The following is a 16214-nucleotide window of genomic DNA, read 5'->3' on the forward strand; positions in this document are numbered from 1 at the left end:
TGAATATCTTGCTTCCTGGTCACACTCCTGGTCAAATCTATTACTAGTTTCTTGTGCATCCTTCTGGTGTTTGTCTTTACACACAAACGTAACACATAGATAGATATAGATACAGATATATTCTCACCTTTCTTACACAAGTGGAGGCATGCTATATATATTGTTCTACACTTAGCTTTTTTTACTGAACAGTTTATCTTGATGTTTTGTTTTGTTTTTGTGTTTATTTTAATGTCAGTACTTAGAGGGCTTTTCCATTCCTGTTTGTAGCCATATGGTATTCCTTTGGAAGTATGTACCATAGTTTAATCAGCCTCTTGTGGAGGAACACTTCAGTCAATTTCAGTCTTGTGCTCATATAAACACTGCTACAGTGAAAAACTTTGAATATTGTCATTTTGTACATGTGTAGGATATCTATAGGATATATTTATTTTCAGAGTAGGATTACTGGGTCAAAGAGTAAATGCATTTTTTAAAACATTTCTTGTTTTCTACCACTTCAAAACAACAATGAGTACAGGCATCGGGAGTAGAGTCTGGGTGAAACTGTGCAGACAGGCCTGCATTTGCTCTGGGCTTCACTCCCTTTCCATGTGGCTTTGGGCAAGTCTCTTCCCCTGTCATGGAGGCTTGGTGTACTCCTCTGCAAAGACTGGAGACTAGTCTGTATCTCAATTGGGTGATCATAAAATTAGATGAGATAATGGATGGAAATTGTCAGCACCACTCACCTTTAATGTGTTGTGATTATTAACCTGAAAATGGCCGCAACCCTGATGCCCACATGCTAGGGTCACTTGCTTTTTGTTTTTTAATCATAATACAATAAAATTGACTTTTTCTGTCTTTTTATGTACTGTTCTATAAATTTTAACACATGCATAGATTTGTGTAACTACTGCCAGAATCAGGATATAAAATAATAAATGCATTTTTAATTTTAATCAGTATTGGCCAGTTGCTCTCCATAAAGGTTGTACACCATCACTGGACTCCCCCCACCAATATATGAGTGACTTTTTCTCACAGTCTTGGCAGAAGATAGAGTTGACTGTTTGCTGTGATTGTTTGTTGTTATAGCATTCCCCATGCAGAGGCGTACGCAGTGGACTAGGGCTGCAGCAGCTGTCTGGTTCTTCTTCTCTTGATTAAAGTTGCTTGAGCCTACAATCTGAAGCTTAAACAGAAAAATAAATACTAAACTGAGGCCTCATATTTTAATCACATTTTAAAGCAGCTACTTTTCGCATCTGCTCCTGAAACAGATAGCTCAGTTTACAGCACTCTGTCATTCCAAATAACTAAGGGATAACTGAAGGAAAGCAGAAAAAGTAGTCTGGATTGTAGCTGTGTATCTTTGAGATGGTAATTGTTCTTCACTAAATGTTCACAAGTTTGGATACACGTATAACTTCTTTTTTTTCGTTTACCTCCTACCCCATGTCAAAACGTTTGGAAATGAAAGCATGAGTAAAAATGTCTTATAATTTTGTATTTCCAATTGTATACTTACTCAAAGTAAGAATGGTGTTGGTTAATAGGACTGACATGAGAAAACTGGACTAAAGTGTTTGAAACATTTTCTTTCTTTACCATAAATGTAAATCAGCCATACATAACCAAAATAGCATTGCTTTATGCTTGGTTTGTCAACCACTGGCCTACAGGCCAGATTCAGCCAGTGGACTTACATCATTTGTATCATATAATCTTTCAAAATCGGGAAATTTTACATTAAAATTCAAATTTCTGGCTTCACTTGAATAATCAGACTATCTGGCCACAATTGCCCATAGCAACTGTTGATTGGGGCGTACACTCTAATTCACTACATTCTGGTACCTGGCCTCTTCACTCATTTTTTCCTACTTATTCTTCGGAATACTATATTACTTAGTTAAAGTTATCATAAATTTTAACATCAGCAAATACTTGTTTTTATTACCAGTGTTTCAGGTTTCCACGTAGTATTTAGCAATAATATTTCAGTAAAAAAATGTACAGTTATTATGATTAAAGTATTCTTACAAACATGGAATCTGACATTTGGTTTAATGGTTGGACTACTTAACATAGAGTTTTTTTTCTCCTTTTGATAAATAAACATATTTTCTTTCCATCTTCGAAAACTATCATTGACTTTTATCATTTTCCAAATGAGTCTTGCTTTTTTTAATGTGATAAATTGATTATTCCATACCCATGTCATTTGACTTTTAATATATATCTTTTAAAAACCTTAGTTGCTGAGAGATGTTACAGCAAAGTTAATCAGAGTTATGATCATATTTCTTCTGCATTTCGATCCCTGAGCTGATGAGCTGACTTACCATATAACTTCTCATTGACTTTAATCTTCCAGACTTTGCAGACCTCTGTTTATTTAGGTGAGCTTTAATCACTTGTTCACCCAACACCCTATACTCGCTCCATTGAAATCTCTCATGGTCTAAACAAAGATTGAAGCGGATGGACATTGCTTTCTTTGTGAACAGTGTACCAGAACTATGGAATGCTTTGTTTATGAGCATGTTTAATTAAGATCCATATCTGTATTAAAAAGAAATTAATCTGGTTGCAATTATTTTTAAGAGTCAAGATGCTTTTTATTACTAGTCCTCTGTTGTTATTGCTGTTATCTAAGAATAGTTGGTACCAGGACAAGGAATCTAAATGAAATAGGAACTAAAAATTCATGGTAAGTAGTGAGGGCATGGGAGTAGAAAGGGAAGTTTTAGTAGGACTGTATTATGAAAAGTATTAAACCAAAGGCTATTTAAATAAGGTTATAATTGTAACTGTGGGAATAATGAAAATCAACAAAGAATGAATGACATTTTTATTTTCTTTTTTGGAATTTCTAACATAATTGATAACACAATATGACATCCTGCCCTTAATGTGTAACTTTCTAGAGTGCTTTTAAAGAGGTTCCTTTTTTGCAAAAATATTCACAGGGTTGTTTCCAGTTTTCCCAATGGTCTCTCCAATCCTGTGATATTCAAATTATTCTCCTTTGGAGCACCCATTGAATCTCATAATCCTTGCTGATTTTCTCTATTTCACGTTTTAACTGGTCTAACTAGCTTTATGTGTGATTTGGGTAGTATTTAAATATCACTTTCAGTAATCTCATAAAATCTTAGATTTTTCCCAATATTGACTTTGAGTCAATTTCACTATATTATTTATAGCCATAAATAGCATCCCAAAGGACAGATACATTTACAACATCAAATGATTAAAGAAAGACCAACCAACAAAATTTTTGTCGTAATGTAAGGACAGGCTCTTTAGTGTTGATCAGGGAAGAATATTTGAGTAGGGAACATTTAAATGAGTGCTGCATGCATTAGTCAGTATTTTATGCTGTGAGAACTTTTCCTTGGGTGATGAATATTCAGATAATGGGAACTCCCTGTTTTGTCCTTTTAGTCTTCTGGATGTGGAACTGTGGCTTTCTGGGTGGGCAGATTCTGAGGCTTTTCGAGTTTAATGTAAGAGTTTCCCCATTTACATAAACTAATCAACTTGACATTTTTTAAAAGTACTCACAAAAATGTGTGTGTATATAAACTTCAGACTTTGGAAAAAAGTGAATTAATTTCTTCAAAGTAATAATATGGAAATTCATTCTTAGCATTGTCTAAACTGGATTCCCAGTGTTGATAGTGGTATTTATTTAGCATGAATAATATTCTACTAGTCAAGAAAGATATTTTTCTATGTAACAGATATTAGACAAAAGAATGTGGTACCACTTGACTCATTATTTCATTACAGAATGCCCCAAGCACAAATCCATCCCAGGGAAAAGAAAACCTTGATGACAGGACTAGATGAACCACAAGTGCAATTAACAACTCCTACAGGGATGACTTTAGTGCAATCTATCACAAGCTAGTGAGTCTTGAAGTAAAAATAATAAAAAGAATAAACAGCAGTCTAGAAATGGGAGATATTAATGGTTAAATGTTATAAACACTAATTAAATATCAGAATATTTAAAATTCTGACATTTATTGTTCAAAGACTTTTGAATAACATTAAGACAGATTTTTCTAGGTTTCCTATATATGTGGTAAGTTCTGTAATTAGAAAATAAATCTTATGACCTGAGGTGATTTCTCTCTCCTCTGAACTTCTAGAAGCTTCATTCTCCATATTGCTTTTTATGACAAATAATTTTGTACCAATCTTGAAAAACTCTTCTGCTATTTTCTGAAACTTAATCTCACATTGCTGTTGAACTGTTTTTGTGCTTATACCTTTCCAGTCAAGCTATAAGCTTCTTATAATCCATCATACTCTCCAACTGCTACTATAGTGCCTTGTTAATAGTAGACATGGCCAAAATATTTATTTGATTTGACTGATAACCCCATTATTTTTCACAATAAGAAAAATTAACTTGACTCCTATTTAATATGTGATACACTACTCTCGCAAAACTATTCAAAGCCATTATAGCAAATATTAACCATTACCCCTCTTACTAAACTTATAATGAGTTCTTCTTCCAATATAGGTTGTAAGTGGAATTTCAGATTCATACTATAAAGACTTTTCTAAGATGATAGCTCATGAGGGTGAGATGACATATTCATGAAGGTATTCAGAAACAGATCCTTAAATTGCTGATGGATGTAAATTAGTACAACTCTTGGAAAGCAATTAAGATATATATGTATACCAGAAGCCTAAAGATATTATTATTGTTTGACCCAATTTCTAAAAATCTATTCTAAAGAAGTTTAGAAAAAGCATTATCCCAAGGAAACTTTGAAACATTTTTTAAAGTAACTAAATTTGGAAAAAACCTAAATGATAAACAATAGTGAATGGTAACAAGCCAATTACAGTGCAGTAATACAATGTTATTATGCATAGTGTTTGCAAAGAATTTGTTGAAACATGGACTTTTTTGTTAAAAATGTATAAAATTTAAGTACAGTATTATCACTGCTTTACCAAAAAAAGCATAGGGAAGAAAGTCTGGAAGAAGATATGCAAAAAAATCAACAGATTAACAGTGATTTGTTTTTGAGTGGTAAAACTGTTTTCTTTCTCATTTGTATTCTCTAATAATCCTGTAAAAATCATGTATTATTTTTAGAATGGGAAAAACAAGCTGCTTTTTTTTTAATCTAAGAAACAATGCTTAAATCATATTTCTCTTGGGAAAGACATACTTTTTAAAAATGAGAACTCTGCCTTTTAACAGTTTTTAGGAACTTCAAAATAGAAAAGGCGAACTAGAACTACTTTAAAGTACTGAGGACCTCATCACATTCACAGTCACACTGCCGTGACTCTCTCTCCTTCTAGATGAAAGAGGCCTCAATACAAATCCTGAGTCTCCTTTCCAGACCCTAACGGGCCTCTCTTGACTCATCAGAAACCAAGCTGAATGCCTATTCATTTCATGTGGCAACCCCAAACTCCTGCTCTTGCTACCCGTTATTTGCTCTTCATTTCCTTCTGAGACCCAATAGAACGGCTCCTCGTAACTTTGACCTAATTACGTGTGCTGAGTTCTATCTCATATTTTAAGGAAAGATTAGTGAACCACCAAAATAAAGCTTTACTTCAATTTGAAACAGATTACTCCTTGATCTCTCTCATGTATTTTTTTAATGTCACTGGCTTGGATTGTCTAAACCTCTCTGACACAAAACTTCATTTTCTGAAACCCACTTCATGGCAAAGTTCTAGCTCAGGCATTGTTTATAGTCTGCACACAATAGTATAGTTGGGCTATTGACTTTTTAAACTATGTATAACAGCTTTATTGACATATAATTCATAAATCATACAATCTACCCATTTATAGTGTATCAGTGCTTTTCAACATATTCACACGGTTGTGCACCCTTCACCACAATCAACTTTAAAACATTTTCCTCACCCCCAAAAGATATCTGTACCCAGTAGCAATAACTCCTCATTTCCTCTCAAGTTCTGTTGTGGCTTCACCCCACCTGAGGCAACCACTAATGTGCTTTTTCTCTATATAGATTTTCCTATTCTAGATATTTCTTATAAATGAAATCATACACTATGTGGTCTTTTGGCATTGGTTTCTCTTTTTTTGTATTGAGTTCATAATAGTTTACATCATTGCAAAATTTCAGTTGTACATTATTTCTTGTCTGTCACCACACAAGTACTCCCCTTCACCCCCTGTACCCACCCCCGACTCTCCTTCCCCTGGTAACCAGTGAACTGTTTTCTTTGTCCATGTGTTTGTTTATATTCCACATATGAGTGAAATCATCTGGTGTTTGTCTCTCTCAGTCTGGCTTATTTTGCTTAGCATAATTCCCTCCAAGTCTATCCATGTTGTTGCAAATGGAATGATTTTGTCTTTTTTATGGCTGAGTAGTATTCCATTGTAAATATATACCACCACATCTTCTTTATCCAATCATCAGTCAATGGGCACTTGGATTGTTTCCATGTCCCAGAGTTCCCTTAGTCTGTTCATGTTCTTTTTAATTCTTTTTTCTTTTATCTGTTCAGCTTGGGTGATTTCCTCTAGTCTTTTGTCCAGCTTGCCAATCCGTTCTTCTGTATCATCTACTCTGCTATTGAGTCCCTCTGGTGAATTTTTCATTTCCAGTATTGTATTCTTCATCTCCGATTGGTTCTTTTTGATATTTTCCAATTCTTTGTTGATGTTCTCACTATGCTGTCTCTCTGGCCAGCTGGTTGTAATGCTCAGCTGCGTGTGGCTGCTGTGGACCCTTCAGTTAGTTTCTCAGGTTTGGGGAGCCCCAGCACAGTTGGCTGCAAGGTCTGATAGCACATTCCTGTTGCAGTTTTTCTGCTAAGTGCGTAGGCCTCCAGCATGGCTGGTTGCTAGGCTCAAGGGCTTACAATTTCCATAGGCCTCCAACCTGTTTTCAGCTTTTTCAGGATTGCAGTTGACCATGGCTGGGCCTCAGGCTTGGGAGTAACCCAGTTGCTTCAGGCTTTGGAAGGTGATGCCAGTCCCCTGTGTGGTTCTTTGAGAAGCACAGGTTTTCTCCCTCTGATAAGCCCCACACCCCACAGGTCCACACCCACCATCAACACAGTCCTGGCCTGTGCACATGTCCCAACCCCCTGGAGCGGACCCAGTCACCCCACTACACACAGTCCCCACACAGTCCACCAAGGGCCCACATGCTCAGCCCTTTCCTCATGCCCTCCCTGCCTGACAGAGGTGGACCCACTCGCCTACCTGCAGAGGATCCAGGCACCCAGTCCTTATAGGCGGAAAAGTTGCCTGAGGATTTACTGTTGGATAGAGCCAGTCCCTAGAGTGGGCAACTTAGTAAATGTTTTTAATGTTCATTCATTTTGTAACATATATCCTTACTTCATTCCTTTTTATTGCTTAATAATGTTCCATTTATGGACATATGAATTTTATGTTCCATTCATCAGTTGATGAACATTTAGATTTTTCTTCTTTTTAGCTGTTATGAATAATGCTGCTATGAACATTTGTATACAAGTTTTTGTGTGAATATATGTTTTCATTGCTCTTTGATATATAACTAAGTGTGGAATTATTGACTCATATGGTATCTCTATATTTAACATTAGATTACTGTCACACTGTTTTCCAAAGTGGCTGCACCATTTTACAGTCTACCAGAAGTATTTAAGTGTTTCAATTTCTTCACATCTTTGCTATTCTGTTTTATTTTATTACAATCATCCTAATGGATGTAAAGTGATACCTGATTGTAGTGTTGAAATATGTATCTCTAATGTCAAATGATGTTGAGAATCTTTTCATGTGCTTATTGACCAGTTTTATATCTTCTTGAGGAAATGTCTATTCAGATGCTTTGCCTATTTTTAATTGGGTTGTCTTTTTATTATTGTTTTAAGGATTCGTTATATATTCTAAACACAAGCCTATTTCTCTGAAGCACAAAAGTTTTAATTTTGATGATGTACAGCTTATCTATTTTTTCTTTTGTTACTTGTGATTTTGGTGTCATATCTATGAAGACTTTGGCTAACCTAAGATCATGAAGATTTATTTCTTTGTTTTCTTCTAGGAGTTTTGTACATTTAGCTTTTACAGTTAGGTCTATGATCTATTTCGAGTTAATTTTTCTGAGGAATGGGGAATGGAATATGAGGAATGTGCCTAACTTAATTTTTTTAAAAAATACGAATATCCATTTGTCATAGCACCATTTATTTAAAAGAAAATTCTTTTCCCCAGTGAATTGTCTTAGCACCCTTGTTGAAAATCAATTGACTATAAATGTCAGGGGGTTTTTTTGGATTTTCAGTTCTATTCCATTGACCTATATGTTTATCTTTATGCCAGTACCATATTGTCTTAACTACTGTAGCTTTGAGATGTTTGAAATAAGGAAGTATGAGTCCTCCAACTTTGTTATTGATTTTCAAGATTGTTTGTTCTGGCTATTCTGAGTCCCTTGACTGTCCAGATAAATTTTAAGTTCAGGTTGTCAATTTCTACAGAGGAGCCAGCTGTGATTTTGAGAGGAATTCCATTTAATCTAAAGATCAATTTGGGGTATTCTTCTATCTAACAATATTAAGGCTCGTGTTCATCCATGAAAATGAGATGTCTTTCCATTTACTTGTCTTAATTTTTTCAACGATGTTTAGAATGTAAGTTTGTACTTCTTTTGATAAATTTATTACTGAATATTTTATTCATTTGATCCAATTTTAAATGGAGTTGCTTCTTAATTTTGTTTCAGAATGTTCATTGCTATTACAGAGAAATACAACTGATTTTTGTATATTGGTCTTTTATGCTGTAACCTTGATGAACTCATTTATTAATTTTTAGAGTTCCTTAGAGAATTCCTTTAGATTTTCTGTATACAAGATCATATCATCTGAAATAGAGATAGTTTTACTTTTTCCCATACTATACGCCTTTTATTTCCTCTTCTTGCCTAGTTTCCCAGGCTACAACCTCTACAACAATGTTGAATAGAAGTGGTGAGAGTGAACATCATTTGTCTTTCATGATGACATGGTTTTTGTCTTTATTCTATTGATAATGCGTATTACAATTATTGATTTTTGGATGTTAAACCAACCCTACATTCCTGGGATAAATTCCACATAGTCATGGTATATGATCCTTTTCGTATTGCTGGATTTGGTTTGCTACTATTTAGTTGATGATGTTTGTGTCTATATTCATCAGAGATATTGATCTGTAGTTTTCTTTTTCTTGTGATGTTTTTGTTTCATTTTTGTATCAGAGTAATAATGGCTTCAGAATCAGTTGAGAAGTGTTCTCTCCTCTTCTGTTTTTTGAAAGCACTTTTGAAAAATTGATGTTAATTGTTCTTTAAATGTTTAATTGTTCTTTAAATGTTTGATAGAATTCACCAGTGAAGGCATCTGGCTGTAGGCTTTTATTTGTGGGAAGTGGTTTGTTTTACTTTGTTTTGTTGTTTTTTAGGACTTAATTTTTTTATAGCAGTTTTAGGTTCACAGCAAAATTGAGGGGAAGGTACAGAGATTTCCCATATATTCCCTGTCCCTGTAGATGCCTAGCCTCCCCCAGTATTGAGATGTCCCATCAGAGTGTTACATTTGTTGCAATTGATGAATGTATATTGACACATGTGTAGGAAGTTTTTAAATTACTAATTCAATCTTTTTACTTGTTGTAGGTCTTTTCATATTTTCTGTTTCTTCTTGAGTCAGGTTTGGTAGTTTATGTCTCTTAGGAATTTGTCCATATCATCTAAGTTACCTAATTTTTTGACTTTTTATTCCCTTATTCTCTTTTTTTTCCTACAGGTCAGTAATAACGTCCTCTCCTTCATTTCTGATATTGGTAATTTGAGTCTTCTTTCTTTTTTCTTGGTAGTCCTGCTTAAAGGTTTGTGAATTTTATTGATCTTTTCAAAGAACCAGATTTTAGTTTTATTGGTGTTCTAATCTCCATTTCATTTATTTTCACTTTAGTTTTTATTGTCTCCTTCCTTCTGCTTTCTTTCAGTTTACTTTCTCTTATTGTCCCAGTGTCTTAAGGTGGAAGGTTAGGTTATTAATTTCACATCTTCTTCTGTGTTAAATATAGGTGCTTAGAGTCATAATTCCCTCTAAGCACTGCTTTAGCTTCATCCCATATGTTTTATTATGTTGTTTAGTTTCATTCATCTTAGAGTTTCTAAAATTCCTTTTGATTTCTTTTTTGATCCATTGGTTATTGAAGAATGTGTTGTTAATATCTACATATTTTTTAATTTCCTAAATTTCTTTCTGTTGATTTCTAGTTTGATGGCATTATGACTGGAGAACAGTTTGTATGATTTCAGTCCTTTTAAATTTATTGCGACTTTTTTATTCCCTAGATATGGTCTGTTCTGGATAATGTTCCATGTGCGCTTGAAATATGTATTCTAATATTGTTGAGTAGAGTGTTTTATGGATGTCTGTTAAGTATAGTTAGTTGGCTTATGGTGTCTTTTATTTCCTTGCTGATCTCCTGCCTAGTTGTTCTACCCATTAATGAAAGTGGGATATTGAAGACTCCAACTATTATTGTTGAATTGTCATTTCTCCCTTCAATTCTGTCAACTATATCTCATGTATTTTGAGGCTCTGTTGTTAAGTATATATATATTTATAATTATGACATCTTTCCAATGGATTGACTTTAATCATTATAAAATGTCCCTTTTTATCTCTCATGTCTAGTTTTGTTTTCAAATCTGTTTTATCCAGCTTTCTTAAGGTTGCTGTTTGCATGATCTATGCCTTTCCGTTTCATAAATTTCGACCTATTTGTATCTTTGGATCTAAACTGTCACCTGTAGCATATATTGGATATTCTTTTTTGAATCTAGTCAGTCTCTGCCTTTTGATGGATTTGACAGTCAGTCTCTGCTTTTTGATATATTGTTTAATCCTTTCACTTTTATTCTTATTGATATATTTAGATTTATGTCTGGCATTTCATTCTTTGTTTTCAATATTTCTCGTATCTTTTTTGTTCCTCTATTCTCCTTTTACTGCTTTCTTTTGAATTAAGTTGAATATTTTTTCATGTGCTATGTTAGTTCTTGTAATGATTTTTTTCACCATGTTTTTTGGTTATTTTCTTACTGATTGCTCTAGGCTGTACCATATACATCTTAACTTATCTGATTCTACTTCAGATTCATACTAACTTAATTCCAGTGAGAGAAAAATATTATTTCTGTATAGCTCTATTTCCTCTTCTCCCTTTTTGTGCTATTATTGTTATGTACTTATATCTATATGGATTGTGAACCTAAGAATACATTGTTCTAATTATTAGTTTGTGTTCTAATTATTAGTTCTAATTATTAGTTTGTGAAAAGAGAGCAAGTACATATTTATAGAGTTGGCTATATTAGCCTTCTTGTTTACCATTTTTTTTTTCTTAAGTTTGGCACCTGAGCTAACATCTGTTTCCAATCTTTTTTTTCTTGTTCTTCTCCCAAAGCCCCCCAGTACATAGCTGTATATTAGCTGTATATTCTAGTTGCAGGTCCTTGTAGTTATGGTATGTAGGACACCACCACAGCATGGCCTGATGAGCGGTGGTAGGTCTGTGCCCAGGATCTAAACTGGTGAAACCCTGTGCCACCAAAGTAGAGTGTGCAAACTTAACCACTTGGCCACAGAGCTAGCCCCTTGTTTACCATTTCTGGTTCTCTAGTTTTTGATCGACAGATGTTTGGGGATTTTTTCTGTTAGCACTTTGATTATGTCATCCCACTGCCTTCTGGCCTTCATTGTTTCTTGAGAGTGATCTTCTGAATTTAGTCATGTGCCACATAACATTTTGGTCAACAGTGGACTGCATATATGACAGTGATCGCATAAGATTGGTACCATAAAGCCTAGATGTGTAGTAGTCTATACCATCTAGGTTTTTGTAAATACACTCTATGATGTTCGCACAATGAAAAAATTGCCTAACAATGCATTTCACAGAATGTATCCCTCTCGTTAAGTGATGTATGACTGGATTGGGTTTCCCTTCTATGTGATGAGTCCTTTTTTTCTTACTGCTTTCAAAGTTTGTCTTTGTCTCTGTCTTAAACATTTTTAGTATAAGATATCTGAGTGTTTATTTCTTTGTGTCATTAATTCCATCAAATTTAGGAAGTTTCCAGCCATTATTTCTTTGAATATTGTTTCTAATTCTTTCTCTTCTCCTTCTGGTACTCCCAATTATGCATATGTTACTGTGTTTAATGGTGTCACACATTTCTCTGAGGCTCTATTCATTTTTCATTATTTTTCTCTATTCTTCAGAATTGCATGATCTTTGTTGGTCTATCTTCACGTTCATTGATTCTTTCTTCTGCCAGTTGAAGTCTACAATGGGGCCCTCTAGTGAGTTTTTAATTCAGTCATTATACTTTTCAACTCCAGAATATCCATTTGGTTCTTTTTTTATATATAATTTCTCTTTATTAATATTCTGTATTTGTTAAAACATTGTCATCATACTTTGCTTTAGTTCTTTGAGCATATTTAGAATGACTCCTTTGAAGTCCTTGTTTTCTGACATCTGAGCTCCCTCACAGGCAATTTCTGTTCACTTTTTTTCCTGTGCATGTGTCATTCTTTCTTGTTTTTTGCATGTCTTGTAATTTTTTTATTGAAAACTGGACATTTTATGTAGTATATTATATCAACTCTTGATACTAATCCTCTCTCACAGGACTTTTGTTATTGTTTGTTTGTTTGTTTAATACTTAGCTGAACTATTTAGTGAAGTCTGTTTCCCCCACTGTGTTAAGTGTCTGATAATACTTCTCAGAGAGTTCAGACCCCTATGCACATGGTCATCCTGGAATGACAGAAGTTATATCAGAACTCTCTTTGACTGTCTCTTTCCCTGATCTCTGATATGCTCTCTGCTTCTGGTGGTATCTCACATGTCTGTTAAGCTCCACTGATTGCCAACGGAATGCTCTATTGTTTTTGATAAGGCCCAAAGACACAAATTGCTCCACAGTCTCATCCAATTAATTTGTGGCCCCTTTGCTAGAATAGGTTTTAAAGTCATTCTGTGAAGTTTCTTCTAACGCCTTAAAGACTCTTCTTAGCTCTCTTTCCTTAGTTTTCTCTGGTAAATACCCTCCATTTTCTTGAATTATTTTTCTGTTTTGTTTAATAACTGATAAATCTAGTCATTTCCTATTGTTCACTAATGTGGCGTGCCATTTAGCTTCTCTCTTGTGGAGTTATTAGCCTCCTCTTCTCACTTAACAGCAGAATCTCCATTGTTTCAAGAGCACCCTTAAGCTTGAACTTTCCCACACTCTGTTCTACATAAAGTCAGTTCTTTTGGGGAGATCTTTGGAGCTCTCTGTTTTTATGTTTTATGGCCTGCCTCTCCCACTGAGCAGAATCTCTGAGCCACTGCTCTGAAGCTAAGGGCAGGGTCAGTGGCCCACTTTTTTTGGAGTGACACTCCTGTTTTATGAGCAGGGCAATTGGCAGGGCAGGAGTCCTTCATCTTCTTGGCTTTCCTCTGCTGGTGTGGAACTTTTGCCCTAAGGCTGAGCTAAGTCAAGGATGATTGGGGCCCCAGTGTTCTCAGCCTACCTTACCTGGAGTAAAACTTATGCTCTTTAGGAAAGGGCTGGGTACAGGAAGGGAGCCTCTGACCTCTCAGCTGTACTTGCTGGAATTTAGTCTCTGCAGCCCATAGCTGGGGTGATGAGCAATGTTGATGATTTGGGAGGTACCATAGCCCTTGACTGGGAGCTGGGAGCCCTTGACCACACCCACCTGGAGTGGAACCTCTGTCTTGCTGAGCTGGTGGACAGGAGTAAGGGAAAGAGTGGGTCATGACTCAAGTGCCACAGAACATCACTGTTCTTACCAAGATATAGTAGATTATCTTGCATAAATGTTTCTTTATTTGCTTTGTACCCTTAGAACAATTTCCAGAAATTTTAAATGATTTTGTTTTTATAGTTTTTGCAGTCACAGTTGTTTCACTGGTGAGCTCCTCACTCTTCATCCATTCCAGAAGTGGATCTGGGCCATTAACTTTTGGATGGTATCCCATCAACCTATCTGTTCTTTTCAAAAGGATCTTTATTACTGTGTGATTTGTAATTTATCAATATATTGGTTATAGTTTTAGAAATGAGCGTCATGATACCACACACCGCTTTGTATACTACATGTCAATGAATGACAGCATCCCCAAATAATAATATGTGTGTAGACTTAGAGCCAACATGTATGGATAGGTGCAACCTAACTTAAGACCCCTGTTTATATAAATGATACTTTGTAGGTTATATGCAAGGAAAGGGAATAAGCAATTCTGGATCATAGCCAATCTCATTTTTTGTCACGTTACTGCCTCCATCCATACTCAGTGTGACAAAGCTGGAAAGTGGAAAGTTTCCCTTTACTCTATCCCCCACTTAACCCAAGACAGACCAGGACAGGCCCTCCTTCCTTCTCCAGCAACCATTCCCTTTCCAGAGCTTCTCTGGCAAAAAGTGAGCTTTCCTCTGTCCTCTGCTTAAAGAACTTTTTCTAAAGTTCTTTAGAATTTTAAAAGTTCTAAAGTTAAACTTTAAGAGTTTAAAGAGTTAAAGAGTTTTAAGAGTTCTTGCTTTTCCCCACTTAGTTTCTATTGACTACTAATCCTTTATTCTAATTTTCCCCCCAAAAAACAGGAGGAAAAGATCTTCTGGATCTATTGCTTGATTAAGCCTTCAGGCAAATACATGCAAGACATATAAATAAGGCTCAGTTTTATTCCATTTTGGGAGGGATGTTTGTTCTATTTTGTTTAATAACCAATATCCAGTCATTTCCTATTGTCCACTGAAGTATTATATTTCATCCATGTGCAGGGTTAATAAGTTTCTATGTTGTACCATTCCCATTTTCAAAAATGTCTGGTGGCCGATAGAATAATCTTTCCTGTTTGCCCACAGTTTACCTGTCTTGCCTTATCTCTGATCTTCTTCCTATGCTCCACTTATACTGGGTCAACTTGTTACTTCCTCCAAGCATATCATTTATTTCACATGTCCGTGCTTTTGCTATCAGAGATGCTTAAAGTGATTGCAACAATATCTTAATAGTAATGTGAGATGCCAGGGCCCCAATCCACTCGTATTGAATCAGAATCTTCATCTGTGATGATTTTTTTGACAGCTCCCCAGTTGATTCTGCAACTACTTAAGAACCATTGCTATTCTCTTTTCTCTCCCTGCAGCATCCTCCCTATCACTTGCTTTCACTTTGCCTCATAAAATCTTGCTCAGCAAAAGCCAAAAAACAAGAGAGAGAGAAAGAGACTCAACTAAAATATTACCTTCTCTAAAAAGTTTTCCTCACTTCTGTCTCCATTCTTAATCTAGTGGATGTGTGTTGTTGTTGGCTAACTAGTACCAGAACCTTCTTTCGGTGTGTAGGGGGTCCCCTACCTTCTGAATGAGAGAGAGTTCCTACCTTAGAAGCTCAAAATGCCAACTACTTACTTTCTCAGTCTCCCTCACACATTGAGCATGAGTCCATAAACAAGACTCTGCCAATCAGGCATGCACACCACAGTCTTTGAAGCAAAATCTAGAGACATGAAAAAAACAGAGACCACAGACATCATTTCTGGAAAAGGCGGTAGTAGTAGCAGCAACAGCTACTTCCAGTTTCCAAATATAACAGAAAAGTTATTCTGGTGGCAGCATCCAGCTTGCAGCTTCCATGCAGGAGCATTGCACACTGCAGCTTCTTTTCCTGGCTGAGTAGCCTCCAAAGCTGAATCTAAAGCTTGCTTTCTTTTAATAAATTTATTTTCTGCTGAAATTATACTGAGTTGGTTTCTATTATTGGTAGCTAAGATGCGAGGGTACCAAATAGAATAATCAGCTCTCTGTACCTTCCATAGCACTTCATTCACAGGCCAATACGGCAATAAATAATACTGTTGTATAGTTAATTGCCAGTAGAATAGGGGATAACTCTGCCAAAAGGGAAGGAAAGAACATTCTAAGCAGGAAGCCATGTAGATGGAAGGAACATAGAGAATACCAGAGCCTGAAGTGTCCAGAAGATGAAGTGAGCTAATTGGTGAAGGGTGTAAATGGTTAGAAAGTTGCTAGAGAAATTAAGTAACTGGATCATACCAGCTCTACAAGACCATGTGAAGACATTTTTATTTTTATATTAGGAACAATGTAAAGCTGTTG

At 35.5% G+C, this 16214-nt stretch overlaps 1 protein-coding gene across 28 annotated transcripts in view; it reads left to right on the forward strand.

Moving 5' to 3' along the window:
• Positions 1-16214, forward strand: part of MBD5 (methyl-CpG binding domain protein 5) — a 416685-nt gene that overhangs the window by 252961 nt on the left and 147510 nt on the right. The window contains exon 1 of one of the 28 annotated variants that reach the window (XM_070240860.1): positions 9810-9841. The exons of the other annotated variants lie outside the window; for them this stretch is intronic. The gene's annotated coding sequence lies outside the window, so the exon portion shown is untranslated. Of the gene's footprint in view, positions 1-9809; positions 9842-16214 lie in introns of those variants that run through there. 28 annotated transcript variants of the gene reach the window in all.

Source organism: Equus caballus, chromosome 18 (assembly GCF_041296265.1).
Source record: "Equus caballus isolate H_3958 breed thoroughbred chromosome 18, TB-T2T, whole genome shotgun sequence".
In the NCBI taxonomy this organism is placed as follows: Eukaryota; Metazoa; Chordata; class Mammalia; order Perissodactyla; family Equidae; genus Equus; species Equus caballus.